The 14484-nt window shown below is 37.4% G+C and overlaps 1 protein-coding gene across 3 annotated transcripts in view; it reads left to right on the top strand.

Annotated features, from left to right (window-relative positions):
* The window catches only part of FOXP4 (forkhead box P4), a 175465-nt gene that overhangs the window by 94049 nt on the left and 66932 nt on the right, over positions 1–14484 (top strand). The gene's annotated exons all lie outside the window — the stretch shown is intronic.

Raw genomic sequence — 14484 nt, 5'->3', positions numbered from 1 at the left:
ATATTTCTATTAGGACAGTAAAAGAACAACAGTTACAAGTAACCAGTTCTGTTCTTATCTTCTTGCTCCTGTTCAGGAGAACTTTAAGTGGACAGTCTTGACTACAGATATATGCATATGTTCGTATAGATAACAAACAGCCATCAGTGGGCCAAAAGACATGCACTAATTATGATCATTTGTTCATTATCAGTGCGGGAGATGGCAGCACTTGGTGACCTTGGCTAATCTCAAAAAAATGAAGGATTGAAACTAGTTAGTATTTTGTTGGGAGACCACCAGGAAGTCCCAGGGCTGTAAATTACACTGGAAAGTAATAATAATAATAATAATCATCATCATCATCATCATCATCATCCCAGAAATCAGCAATAGCAAATTGCTTATGTAATGTTGCTTAGGAAACAATATGGATGCACTAGGGGTTGATTGCAACTTCAGGGAGACTTTAATGTTTTACTTACTTGTAAACTAAATCAACAGACAGTGAATCCTCATACTGGGCTTGTAAAACTTGTTGGTTTCACCGGCTGTTAGGTAATGTTTTCCAATACTGAAATTTAATGTGATCTAAATTTTATATGGGAGATTGGACAACAGAAAATTGAGTGCTATGCCTATCTAGGATGTTATATTGGTTTGCCCATGACATTGCTGAAAATATAAACTAAACATGTTTTACTAACCAACTGAAATGTTCTATATTAAAACAAAAGCTTCTGAAAACCATATTTCTCCTTTCAGAAAAGCTCATCCCCTCTTCAAATAATGTCCCAAACTTTAGCTGAATAATGTTGTGGGTTCTATGTAATTCAGAAAGTGTGGAGGCTCCCTCCTCTGTCCATTCTTTGACTGTGGAACTAGATATTATCACAGTCACAGAGCTGATGCTGTTTTGTGTCTCCCACTCTTACTTAAGGCATCTAACATTGTGTGGGATATCTTGTTGTCATGTTCTGCACTGCCCTTCCCCCCAAGTGATACCTAGTGATTGTGGTGGGAATGGGGAAATGTATAGCATGATGTCATCACATCACACTTTTGTAGACATTACAAGGAAGAGTGTGAAAGAGACAGAGAAAGAGGTAGCAGCTTTAATGCCTTTTGTAACATCTAATTACACCCTGAATCAGTTACACCTCAAGCATCAAGCCTGCTCTTCAGTTTTAAAACTGTAAAACTGCCCTCCTTTCAGCTTTAAATGTCCCCAGAGACATTGCCAATGTGGAGGTCATTGTACATACCAGCAAGGGTAGTGGACTTGGGATATGCAAAGAGTTGCCAAATGAGCATAAATTAAGGTCTAAAGGAGGAACAGAAAAAAGGAGGGGAAGCCCAAGTGAGTGGAAAGTGACAATTTTAAATAGCAGTGTGGAGGGGCTCTCCCTTTAGGCTAATTAAATTTATTGGCAAACAGCAGGATACTTTATTAGAGCAATGTGGGTTTAATTAACAAATGAAAGTAATTAGTATGTGCTGTCCTGGAACTGAAGGTCCTACCTCTATCAGTCTGAATTCCCTCCCAGATCTGCTGAAAATAGCAGAAATCCCATAGAAGAGGACATGGAGTAGTCTGTTTTCTGATTATTTAGATGCTCCAGATGGCTAAATCCCTGTGATGATATTTTTTGATCTCATGTTTTGTTTAAATGCATCTGAAATAAAACAAAGGGATTATCTTGTCTGTTGTTTCTCATTTCTTTTTGCATGCGTACACCCTGTCCTCAAGTGAATATGCTCTGTTTCCTTCTTAACCAGGTTCTATTTATTTTTCACAGAGGCTGTCTCCTCTAAAATATACAACTGAATCTGCATTATGTTCCTTTGAAAGCAGGAGAAGTTATCTTTTCTCATTTCTTGATGCCCAGAATTATTTATTTCATACTCATGTCAAAAATGTGGTTGAAGACACTTCTGTTCAGATCAGATGAGGACATGATTATTAGCAAAACTACAGTTCATTGTGCCAAGATACACTTTTCAGAGAATGCTAGTGTCTTTGGCCTTTTTTCTCCACTTTCCATATCCCAGCAAAGAAAAGCCAGATCAGAAGCCATTCTAGAAAAATAGTTTAACTCACATGTTCTAATCTCACTCCACTTGTAAGGTGACTTTGCTTTATTCCAAGAATTTTCAAATGAAGCCCTGCTGTGGGTTTTCTGACTTTTCTTATTTTCTGATGGTGTCTTGAAAACACCATAAAAATGCCATATCTTAAGAAAGTTTGTGAGACAAGATGGAATCCAGATCCACCTAGAAATTTTTTTTCCCTGTGTCTCCTTTTCTTCTTCCTTCTCCTTCATCACGCTTGCCCTGAAAAGAGTAGCCATTCTGTAGGGGGAGCAGACAGGCCACCAGTTTCATTAATGAGTTTAACCGAAAGTGAAGAAGGCAAAATCACTGTTGATATTAACAGCAATAATTCATCAGGGCTTCTCCTGAGCCAACAGTTAATTTTTTCCAAAGCTTTTTCAGGAAGGAAATGCAGTCACTGAGTGGAAAACATCTTTAAAGAACAAAGACAGTAAGGGTGAAGTCAGATTCCTGTAATCTGTGAGTGTCTCTCCTTTTTATTTTTGTGTGAATATGCATGCCCATCTTTCTGATATTTTTCCTATTGTTCTTCTCCCCTTCTGTTTTCTTTTCATTCTTTTGGGTTTTTTAGTGTTTATTAAGTGTGTGAGTCTGGATTCTGTAGCTGTCTTTCTAAACTAGTCTCATTCTGTCATTATCTGTTTATCTTCCCTTTCACCTTCACTCGTTTCTGGTCTGTTTTCTCTCTTGCACTTTGTTTTTTATGGTCCTTCTGCATTGTCTATCTCCATTACCACCACCCTTGCTCCACCCTTTCCCAGTCTCCTTTCTGTCTATCTTGGTAGCTTTCTCAATGTTAACAGAGCTTGATGTTCCCTCCCTCCTTCCCTCTTTTTGTGTTGCAAAAGCACTTGTGAAAATTGTAGGCATGAGTCAGGCATAACTCATAACTCAGCAGCCTCTCTCCCCTTCTTATTCTCTAGCAGTATATCTGGAGGAGGATCCAAATGAGGGAAGATACAGGATTAAGCAGACTTTTTTTGAAAGGAAATTTATCTAACAGTGGAATGGTGTGGATGAGACTGACCAGGAGTTTTCTTCAGTGGGAGTACTGATAGAAAGTATGTTTGTGTGAATGTAGAATGTATTGAATAAGACTAAAATTCAGGCTTCATGATAGAATGTGTAAAGACGACTGTAGAATATCAAAGTATTTTGAATTTGAACGTTCAGTATAAATTCTGCAGCCATAGACAAGTTCATGTGAAGCAGACATGCTCCCATGACTGTCAGAGAAACAAAAGCAGACTTTACCCCTGCCCACCCCCCCTTTCCAGGCTTTGGTAATTGTTTTCCACTCTTGCTCCCAACTCTCATTAAAAAGAAAGCAGAACTCTTTCTCCAGTCCAGTAGCTTCTGAACGTCACTATAACGTTTTCCTTTACAAAGAGGATAGAAAGTATTACACACAAACTGCACACTAGAAAGGAATGTAGAGCTTTCTAGTGTTGAAGTGAAAGTCAGCGCAAGTATAAGCACACTGATTGGATATGTTGTGGCAGAAGAAAGAAAGCAAAGCTAATGTGATGGTTTAAATTTTTTCCCTTCAGGCTTGGTAGCACTGTACTCATGAATATTGTACAGTGTATTCATGAATATTGAGAAATGCCAAAACTGCATTGTTGATCTTACTGAATGACATAATAACAGATACCAGAATTTGCCCACTACAAGAATGAAGTTTAGTCAAACAGTTCGTTACTTTCATCTCTCCTTAATTTGGCCTTGTAATGGAATTTTAATAAACTGTACAAAATTGACTGCCTGCTGCCTGGCTTTGGGATCTCTACAGAATTTTGGACTGGACCAGACCCTGATCCATTAGTCTGGGGCTGGAACCACATATAGATGGCAGCTACCTTATATGTGTAGCTAGACTCTTGATGCAAAGTTTGAAGTTGAGAAGTTTCTTACAGAACAAACTCGTCAAGCTTAAATTGTCTGCATTGACTACTCTTGCCCTGCCAGTTTTATTGTCTGGGGGCCCCAGCGCAGACTGAGGCCAACCCTCCATATCTGGCTTGCATGGGCCAGAAGTATTAAAAATAAGTCTATTTCACTTTGATAGTTGTATGGATAATGTATCTCAGTGAGGTAACTGAAGTGCCTGTCTTTTTTATTTAGAGTTCACAAAATTAATGTAAGTCAACATCCAGAAAAATTCTAATTTTAGGCATTTTTTTGTGGTTGCAAAAGGTTACTTGGATTAGAATAACTTGTGGAACTTTAATGTGGAGGACATTCAGTGGATATGAACTTCGTGAATTCTGATGCATATCATCTAAACTAATTTGTGATAAGGAATTATGGTTTGTCAGACTGTATTTTTTTTCAAAATTCACAATGCAGTTTTAGCTCATGAAAACTCTGCTTTCAAACTTTTCTTAGGATAAAAAACTTCTAAAACATGCACTTTGAACTAAAATATGTATATGTGTGCCTATTTGTCATATACAATTACATATTTATGTACAAATTGTCATGTGGATTTTTAACAAAAATATTACACATTAAATACAGAAATGGGATCTGAAATGTAATGTACAGATTACAAATGAACACTACAGTAGTGAAATAGAAATGGTCTGGAAGTTGATTTATCCATACCTAGTCCAAGGAAGAACCAGTCTGATGTAGTGGTTGAGGCACCAGTCTAGAAACTGGAAGACTATGAGTTCTAGTCCTGCCTTAGGCATGAAGCCAGCTGAGTGACCTTGGGCCAGTCACTGTCTCTCAGCCCTAGGAAGGAGGCAATGGTAAACCACTTCTGAAATCTTGCCAGGAAAACTGCAGGGGCTAGTCCAGGCAGCCGCCAGGAGTCAAAAACCAACTCAAAAGCATTAAAAAACAAAAAGTCCAAGGAAACCAAACAGCCATCTTCTAACCTTTGGTTCAACACATTCATTTGCATTTTAGTGTGAGCTCTGAGTGATATTAGGGAGAGTATCTTAAATATTTTATGGATTATTTATATTGTTTTCTAAAGTGTTTTACAGCTATACAGAGATACTGTAATTGTTTTTATGCAGGATTTCTGAAACATAACATTAAAATTAGTTACACAGATCAGTGACAACCTCTTGACCAAGTGAACAAATCCCAAGAGCTCTTAATATTATTCTTAGCCATCTGCTATTTCATTCTCTCTTTGATTTGTTGTATTTCTTAATATGTAAGTTGTCTTCCTTTTGATCCACACATATCACATGCACATTCATACACATAAAGTATGCACTCATTCATTCACTTTCTGCTGTTTCCAGCTCAGTAATTACACTCCTGAATATTTTTATCAATGATTCTGTTTTAAAGTTAATATCTTCCCAGAGAGATGCAGTTAATTAATTTAAAAAGCAAATCTTCTGCTGATTCAAAATTTCAGTTGGAGGTCTCCATGAATTAATCTTTTTTCTTAGCTCAGATTATAAATGTGTAGAAAAGTGTCAATATCCACTTGGCCTTTGAACTAGTTACACACGCAGGTTCCAGAAAAAGTGATGATGCCTATTTGATGTGGATGTAAGAAGGTCTGAAGTTTGGCTAAGATGAAATAATTAAATTTCAGTGATCTTGGATCTGCTATATCTATTCTGATAATCTGAGGTAATTTCATGTTCTAATAATTATCAATTCAATCACAGATGAGTTATTGTTTAAAAGAAAGAGCAGGAATAACTGAATTTACTCCAGGAGTAACACTGAAGTTCATCTCTCCACTCTGACCCATAGCATATTCTGAATTTTACGTATATGAGAGCATGATGCTAATGTAATTCACTCCACATCCCTAAGCCAGTATTTTACACTTGGAAGTTCAAATTATGCAGTGATGACAAATTGTGGAAACCAAGTTCTTTCTGTATAAAGTTACTTAATTTTAATAGTTTATTGCAGTTGCACAATTGTATTCACTCTACTTCATTTTTTTCTGTTTGTTTGTTTGTTTAAAGAGATATTGTATATACCAACTGAAATACAGGGTATTTATTTCATGCAATCTGTGCAACATGAAAATGTCCCAATCCCTATTTAAAAAGTGAACTTCCTAGATTTTTTGTAACCAGACTGTTCATGGTTACCTCCCTCAAGGGAATGTTTCTTGCATTCAGAATTACCTACTGTATGTACAAACTCTCATTTTGATTGCAATTTTTTATGTGTTAATGCTTTTACTTTTCAGTATAGATGTCATGAGTACTGATGGCGAGCAGGAGGGGGCCTCTATCCAAGGGGGAAAACGCATGCGTAGTACTGAGGAATTAAGCAGCCATTCAAAGAGACACAGATCAGACCCGCCTTAACTTTTGGGGTTTATATGTCTGGGTTTTCCCACGCTTCTTCAGTTTGTTAGGATTTTCTGTCTTATGTAGCAGTAATAAACACTAGAGACCTATTCCTCGTCTCAGCATGATTCCTGACTGTTAGGACAATAATAGTGAACCACAGTATATAAAATCTATAAGAATAATGCTGGGCACTAAAAATGTATACAAATAACTTCCTTGATGTCTGCCAGATTCTCTCCTCTTTGTTATTTTGCATGTTTTTAAAACCCTTTATTCCCAGTAAATTATTGAGATGCTGCAAAGTAAAGTTCTTGCTTATATCTTTAGGTCCAAATAAATGGTAGGTGCCACAGTCCAGTGCTTCATTTTGCAATATGCTTTTTCTCTGACCATAATTTGTGAAAATTAGTAGGGTACAAATAAATATTAGTGTACAAGCCCTAAGACGTGTATCGCAACAGAAGAAAAAGATATGTCTCAAACCATGCTCCCCCTTACATATAATAAGACTTCATCTATTTCTTGAACTTGAGACCCCCAAAATGTTAAGTATAACTCCTGTCCATCAAAAGATGGCTCGCCCCTGACTTATAATGACTTAGAATGGGAACTTAAATCTGTATCCCCAATTTACTTTGGCACTCTAACAATTATGCTCTGCTGGATTTTAATACTTCCTTCCCAACCATTTGGGCTATAGAATTTGAAGGTCCATGAACCAATGATGTGGTTTCAAAATAACATTCTAAATTCTATTTGAGAGAGTGAATTGGCTGCAAGATTATGGCCATTTTGAAAAGTTCTGGCAATGAAAAAACACTCTTTTCTCCTTGAGATTTTGTCTATTTCTGAAAGAAGACTAAGGGGTAAATTTGTCATTTCAAGACATGTTTGTGACTGAAGAAGAATAGTACAGGGAAAGAGTAGCAAGTTTGGAGCAACTGCAGGAAATTGCTTTTCTTCTGTCTGCGTGGCAAGAGGGCACTGGTGTGGAAAAGTGTATTTTGTTGCTCTGAACTTGAGTGAAATGGGTAATGAAGACAGATCAATATTAGCCCTTCTACATTCACTCACTTGAGGAAAAACAGAACTTCCTCTATATATGTTGTGCAGCTGATTTTTTCTTTTAGTTGGTCATATTAGGGTTGATTCTCTTATTCTCTCCCATGTCTTCATTGTACTCCTTTTTATTCATTCTGTCTTATTGTTAAGCTCTTACTTTGTCTTGGTATCCAGAAAATTGGTAATGTTTTAAAGAGACCCTATGATTGTATTGTATCATAGTGTCTCTTTAAAACATTACCAATTTTCTGGATACCAAGACAAAAGTATCCATGACCTATGCAGGACATGTTCCATCTAAACGTGCCCTGCATAGGTCATTCAGGCATAATAAACTTTGGTGCAAGACTGATAAATATGGTCTTCTGACCTAATCACAGGAGATTTGTCAACTTTCATGAAGCCTTAACATGAAAAGTGTGTAAGAACACATTGTGCTTTTTGTCCAGGAATACTGATGTATCTCCCCCAAAGCTGCTCTTTTTGTTCTTAGTATTCCTAGAGTTCTGTGGATTTAGACATATCTCATGGATCTTGGCTTCATTTAGATTAACAGCATGGTGTCCATCTGAGGCTACCTGTTTAGGAATATTTTTAGGTCAACTTGTGGCAGTTAAAAATCCAGTTTTGCAAAAATATGCATGGTTAGTATAGGACTTAAGCTGTAGTACTCATGCAAAGTGAAGCAATTGGGATGCTTTCTTAAACTATAAATGGGGATAGCTACTAGATTTCAGGTTTATTTTTTTATAATGATTAGAGAATACAGCAAGATTTAAATTTGTACAATTACCCAATGAGTATTTATATATGTCTACTGTGCTACAATAATTTAAAACAGTGTGATTCTACTATACAGCCAAAGAAGGTTCCCAGAGCAATTTTATATATCAAAGACAAGAAAGGCAACCCTGTTCTCGGGCATATCACCTAAAAGATGCAGTTCAAAAGGAAAATCAGTCAGGGAGGAAGGAGTAGAAGTATTCTGGTACACTAATTCTTAATATTGCCAAATTCTTACACCAGCCAATGGAAATGTAAAATAGTTCAAAGAGAGAGGCCAAATGTTGCTAGTCTTTTACTATACATCTTTTCATTGCAGTCTGGTGGAATGGAGTTTCTGCATAGCAGTTCATAAAGAAAGTTGCTTAGGGTGTTTTTGACAAAGATGAAAGACCCAAACAGGGAAGTGGGCAACCTGCAGCTTTTACCTTGTGGCCCAGTGAGTAATCACCAAATACTGTTAGTGTGATTTTCCAATGACCTTTTAGTGGGAAATGAAATAAAATTAGGTGTGCTAATTTTCAATAGACATAGTATATCTATTAAGATACCATCTTAATTCCCTTCCCCCATGAGAAGGGTTGAATATAGCAGCCTTACCCCTTCTGATGATGTCATTACCATGTTCCCCATGACCCTCATCTACTGATTTCTTTTTTTAAAGTGTGGCCCATAGCTCTGAAAGGAGTGTCAGCCCCTGAAATAAGATTTAGCTCAGAATGAGTACCTGGATGTTTTGTATTCAATATTGTAGTTATTTCCTTGAATCACTTGATTTCCTCATCCCTGTTCCTCAAGACATATTTATATCCTAGGTGTTTATTTTCTTTGAGGAATACTTACCTTTTAAAAAATGGTCTGGGAATATGTCATCCAGCTTTCATCTAGCAAGACCATTCAGCTGAAGACCTGCAGTGCTCTGATTCTTTGATAAATGAATAGAAATTTTCCTGCTGGTCACCAAGAGAGATGTGGATTATCTTCCTCCTGTGTCTCACATTCACACAAAATTCTGTCAATGTTGCAGTCATGTTTTAATCATCTCGGCTACTTGGCTCTTCTTTTAATTATACATATGCAGGTTTCAACTTCTTTGACCCCTGTTCAGGCATCATGTTGAAACAAGTTATACAAAGGTGGATAAAAGCTATGGAGCTGCCCATATGCAGCCTTCCGTTCCCTATTTCTAATTCTGGCTGGGTGATTGGGGTAGAATTCTCTACCTTTAGGAAGGCTGGAGTTCTACTCACTTTCAACCGAATGCAAATACAGAAATCCGCTTCAGAACCCCTACTCAGTCTGAGGAGGTTTGAGGCTGAACAGGTGAGTTTGGCACATTATATACTTATGTGGGTGTATTGTGTGTGACCTTATGCCCATGCATATGTTTGCAAATCCTGTTTGGTATAATGCTTGAATAGAGCTTTCTTCCTTAATATGATGCTTGTTTTCTACCCACAAAGAGGCTATCCTTTTGCATTTTGTCTTTAATTAGGGTATAATGGGATTCCTGCTGAAGCATCTTGAAAAGGCATCTCCATTCTGATGCCTTATCAGAGCTTTGTTACAAGACTAGAGCTGTTAGTAAGCAGTTTTGTGGAGTGGCAACAGGCCAACAAGTGAGTCACTGCCTGCCTTAGCTCACTGTCTGCCAGATGCCAGCTATTACATACCCGTACCCACAAACCATTATTGAAGAGAGATATTCAGCCTCTCTGTCTGCAGGCATAATGCTTCTGTTGTTGCTGGGAGTGTTAATTTTTAGAGAGGAGAAGGGCCTATTACTGTAAAACTTAAAAAGCAGGCTTGGGACTAGTCAGTAGAAACTTCCATGGTAATTTAACTGCTGTTGAATTCATTTTAGTATTTACTATTTCTATCATCGTTAGTCTGTGATGTGCAAAGTGATGCATTAACTAGCTGAAACTAAAACCCTCCTTGTAGTTTGGAATTGTATGTAATGCTTCCTGCAGGCTTAATTTTCATCAGTGTTTTGAAAGTTTATGTCAAAATTGAAAGTGTCTTCAACTAGCTATCCTAAAAATGGGGGAGATGGGGGGGTTCTTTCTGTTTTACCTACCTACCTACCAACCTACCTACCTGAAATTGAAACTACCCATAGCTTAGTAAAAGAGATATACAGTATATTTCAGCTTCCCACTGTTTGTGGATCCTGAAACCCTTTTTGTTTTGGTCTGAGGGCTGCAGTAAAAAAGTGGGCGAGATCAGGACAAACAAAAGGGAAAGTGAGTAAAGGAAGAGGAAGAAGGATGACTTTTAGTCCACATCTTTTTTCTTTCACCACACCAATCCAATGGACTAAGACTTTGGAAAAATAGTATGTATGTTTTAAATAATGCCCTTACAAGCTACAGGAATGATACTTAGGAACCCATTCCCTCTTTTTATGTTAGCAAGTATGAATTAGAGATGCTAATTCTTAAATCTTTTCCCTATTTCCACCTCAGTCTACACTTCATCTGCAAATACAATTACAATAATAATCAAATTTACTAACAAATTATATTATAGTACCCTAAGTCAGGTATTTCACTTTGCCTTCTATAGAACACCATCCTGTAAATGTTGTTCGTCGGCACGTTGTTTTACTTTCCTCATTTGCTTCTACTTGATATAGTTTATATCAGAGCTCCTGCCAAGTTGAAAACTATTACTTAACAATGCTATTGATTTTTGGTTCTCTTTACCACTCTTTAGTCCAAAAGTGTATGGGTTGTATTATGAACTGAAACTTCCAACATCTCCTATCATTGGCCAAGCTGGATGAGTGTGCTGAGTTCAACAACACCTGGAGAACTGTTCACCCTACTTTAGGGCAACCATGCTGCCTTTTTGACTGGCATTATTGGAAATAAAAAATTATGCTCCCTTTAATGTAGCTGCCCTTATTAGAGCTGTCTTGTGAAATAGGTTGAAGTCATTTCTTTTGGGGTGCTTTAATGCTACTTGTGCCCCCATGTTGCCTGGATGCTCATTTAGTTTCATTTACACTGTAAAATTTAGCAGGCAGAAGAGAAATTCATGTGCATGGCCCTCACAACTATCTAATATTCTGGAACTATTTATGAATATTGCTTTAAAGAATAACTTCAGCAAGTTTTTCCGTATGAATTATTTCCAGGATTAGGAAATCTTATTAGCATACCTCTGTGTAAGATTCAAATGTGATCACCAACTTGGCTATAGAGAATGAAATTACTTGACAAGTCTACTTCCTTATTATTGATCTAAACTTGCTTAATGTTAAGTTAGCAGCAAAACTATGCAAAGTAGTAATGTTTTTCCAGTGGTTTGTTGCAAGCACTGGCAGAATTAGCTCAATGCTTACCTAATGTAATTCTGGTGACTAGCGCAGTGGCTTCTGCAAGTGGAATCAAGTACTGGATTTGATGCACCATTGACAACAGAGATTTGGCAGGCAGTAGAGATTTCCCTCTAGTGAAAGTAGATAATTGAATAGAAACCATTGTTTAATATTCAGCATTGATTATCAAACACATTATGGATGGTTATTGGGAAGGATATTCCATTTATATAAGATTTAAATTTCATCAACCAGTTAGTCTATCTTATTATTTGCTTTTCCCATTACTCTCCTGAATCCTTTTAAGATTATGAAATAAGATTTAATCTTAAGAAAAGAGACAAAACAACTGAGCAAAATATTCTTCAATCCCTGGTCAGTATAGCCATTTCAAAAGTTTCCAGTGGTTTTCATTATTACTTTCTATTCTAAGTGACTGTGTGACTTTCCATATCTGCTATTTTGATAGTCATAATAAAAATACCTCCCACCTGCATAGGGCAGAAGCAAATACATTTGAGAAGGTTTAATATATGTGACCCACAATGGAGGATTGGACTGTGAAGATGACAGAATTAGCAGAAATGGTAAAATTGACCTGTCTGATCAGGGAAAAAGCAGTAAGTACTTTCTTAAAAGACTGGAGAGAGCCAGTTTGATGTAGTGGTTAAGTCACCGCACTAGAAACTGGGAGACTGTGAGTTCTAGGCCTGTCTTAGCCTCAAAGCCAAGAAAATCTTGCAAAGAAAACTGCAGGGACTTGTCCAGGCAGTCTCCAAGAATCAGACACAATTGAATGGATAAAAAAAAAAAGACTGGAAACCCTTTATGGAATTTTGCTGAAAATGGATAAAAATAACTTAATGATTTCTGGATTTGCTGATTGAAAAGAGTTGAATATGGGAAGAAGTGAACTATGTGATGTAACCTTGATGGGGGAGGAGTGACAGTAAGTATGTTTGTAACGGTTGTAAGGAAGATTGAAAGTCGCTTCTTTAAATATTTATTCTTTTTCTTCTCTTATCTATTGCACTTTATCTTTTCTCTTTTTCTTAATTTCGTTTTCTATACTTCTTACTATGTTTATCTTTTATCTGTTTAAAAAAATTCTAATAAAAATTATGATTAAAAAAGAGAGAAGGCTTATTATGTGTGCATATTATATTGAATTCCTATATTTGGGGTAAAGTATTGCATCTCTAGCTATGCAGATAGCCAAATGTCTTGTTTTGGGCCCAAGACCATATATTAATTGATTTATATTCTGCTTTTCATTTTAAATACTCAAGTTGGTTATAAAATTAAAAAGCCATAGTGGAAGAGATGTGCCTTCAGAATGAGCAACTAAGACAAAGAGGGTAAAGATCAATTGTAGCACCATAGGGCATACATTTCATAGCTTGAGAGGAATGTAGGAGAAGGCCTTCTTCTACATGTCTGACACACAGCCTCAGAAACAGAGGAAGTATCTTTGGATGCCTTTACTGAATAATTCATAACAGGACAGGGCATCCTTCAGATAGTCAAGCTTCAAGGCATTTAGAGTTGTACAGGTTAAGCTGTTTATTCAGGTACATGGGACAAATTCTTTCTGTAAATGAGATGTAGATATTGTGAACAATTCTCCTAATCTTAATCGAGAACAGCCTTATCTAACCTGGTGCCCTCCAGATCTGTTGGATTACACCTCTTCTATTCAGCCAGCATGGCGACTACTAGGGCTGGCATGATGGGAATTACAGTCCAGCATACTGGAGGGTCTCACACTGGGGAAGGATGAAGAAGGTAGGTAACAGAGAGAATCTAATCACGACAGAGCAGTCATTAGTGACTTTTTCGCCAACTCTTTGTAAACTAGGAAGCAGGAATGTGAGAATCATAGCTCTTCTATATCTTCCTTCATGACCGTCCTCTAAGAAGCCCCCACCATTCATGGTGTCAGCATAGCATTTTAAGAGAAAAGGGGAAGCTATTTGATGTAGACAAAGGTTTGTATGAAAATATAATTCTGCTTTGTTAGCAGCCATCATGCTCTAAAAGGCGCCGCTTTTGTTTTCTTGTAACGTTGTGAAAACCTCATGTCGGATCGAGAGCTGCGGCCCTCACGACTAATCGCCTCTCCTTTGTGTTTTTAGATTATAGGGGCAATTAGTGTTGTCAAAACCTCTGGCAAGTCTCTTTGCTCTTGACAGGGTGTCAGTCCGACGGGCGCGAAATGGAAGGTGTTATAACTCTCCGGTAATTAGAATGCCTCCGATTTTGAAAATGCCAGCCAACGTGTATCAAGCTGGATGTGCAGTGTGGTGGTGGGGGTTGGTGGGGAGAGTTCAGATGGGGGATGCAGATGAGCAATTAATTACAGACTCTCATTCAGAGCACATGCAAGCTGATGAGCAGCAAAAGGAAATTATCGTGATGCATGTCTCCTAAAGAGTGGGCATCAACTGCATTCTTTCTTGTTCTATTGCTACTGCTCGAATTTCCCTACTGATTTTCATTGCTTCTTGCATGTTGGAACAGCCATTCTGATAGACAGATAAAGCATGAACTACTAGCAACTGGATATATTAACCAAATACAGGTTGTGGAGGCTACAGAAACAAGTCTTTATGTTAATTACTCCACTACAATTCATTAAGTCTCTTCACTGCTGCTGTCCTGATGATAAGTTTGGTCTTGTACAAGTTTTCTTCAGGTAAATGTTGGAAGAATGCTGCAACTATCACCAGCACTGTTAGAGTCTCTTTCCAGTATTAGGAAGTTTAAGCAGTCTGGATTTTGTCAGGATGGACCAAGGGTCCTATTGCCTTGATTCATTGACTGATTCTGGTTGTCAGTGCCTCTTCAGCAGTCTTGGAGCAAGTCCAAAGGCAGTTAATAAATAACTTCATAAGTTAACTTGGAGTGACTTCTAGAATGACAAATGAAATTTGG

Source organism: Candoia aspera, chromosome 3 (genome assembly GCF_035149785.1).
Source record: "Candoia aspera isolate rCanAsp1 chromosome 3, rCanAsp1.hap2, whole genome shotgun sequence".
Classification (NCBI taxonomy): Eukaryota; Metazoa; Chordata; class Lepidosauria; order Squamata; family Boidae; genus Candoia; species Candoia aspera.
This window is presented reverse-complemented; position numbering and strand designations above follow the sequence as displayed.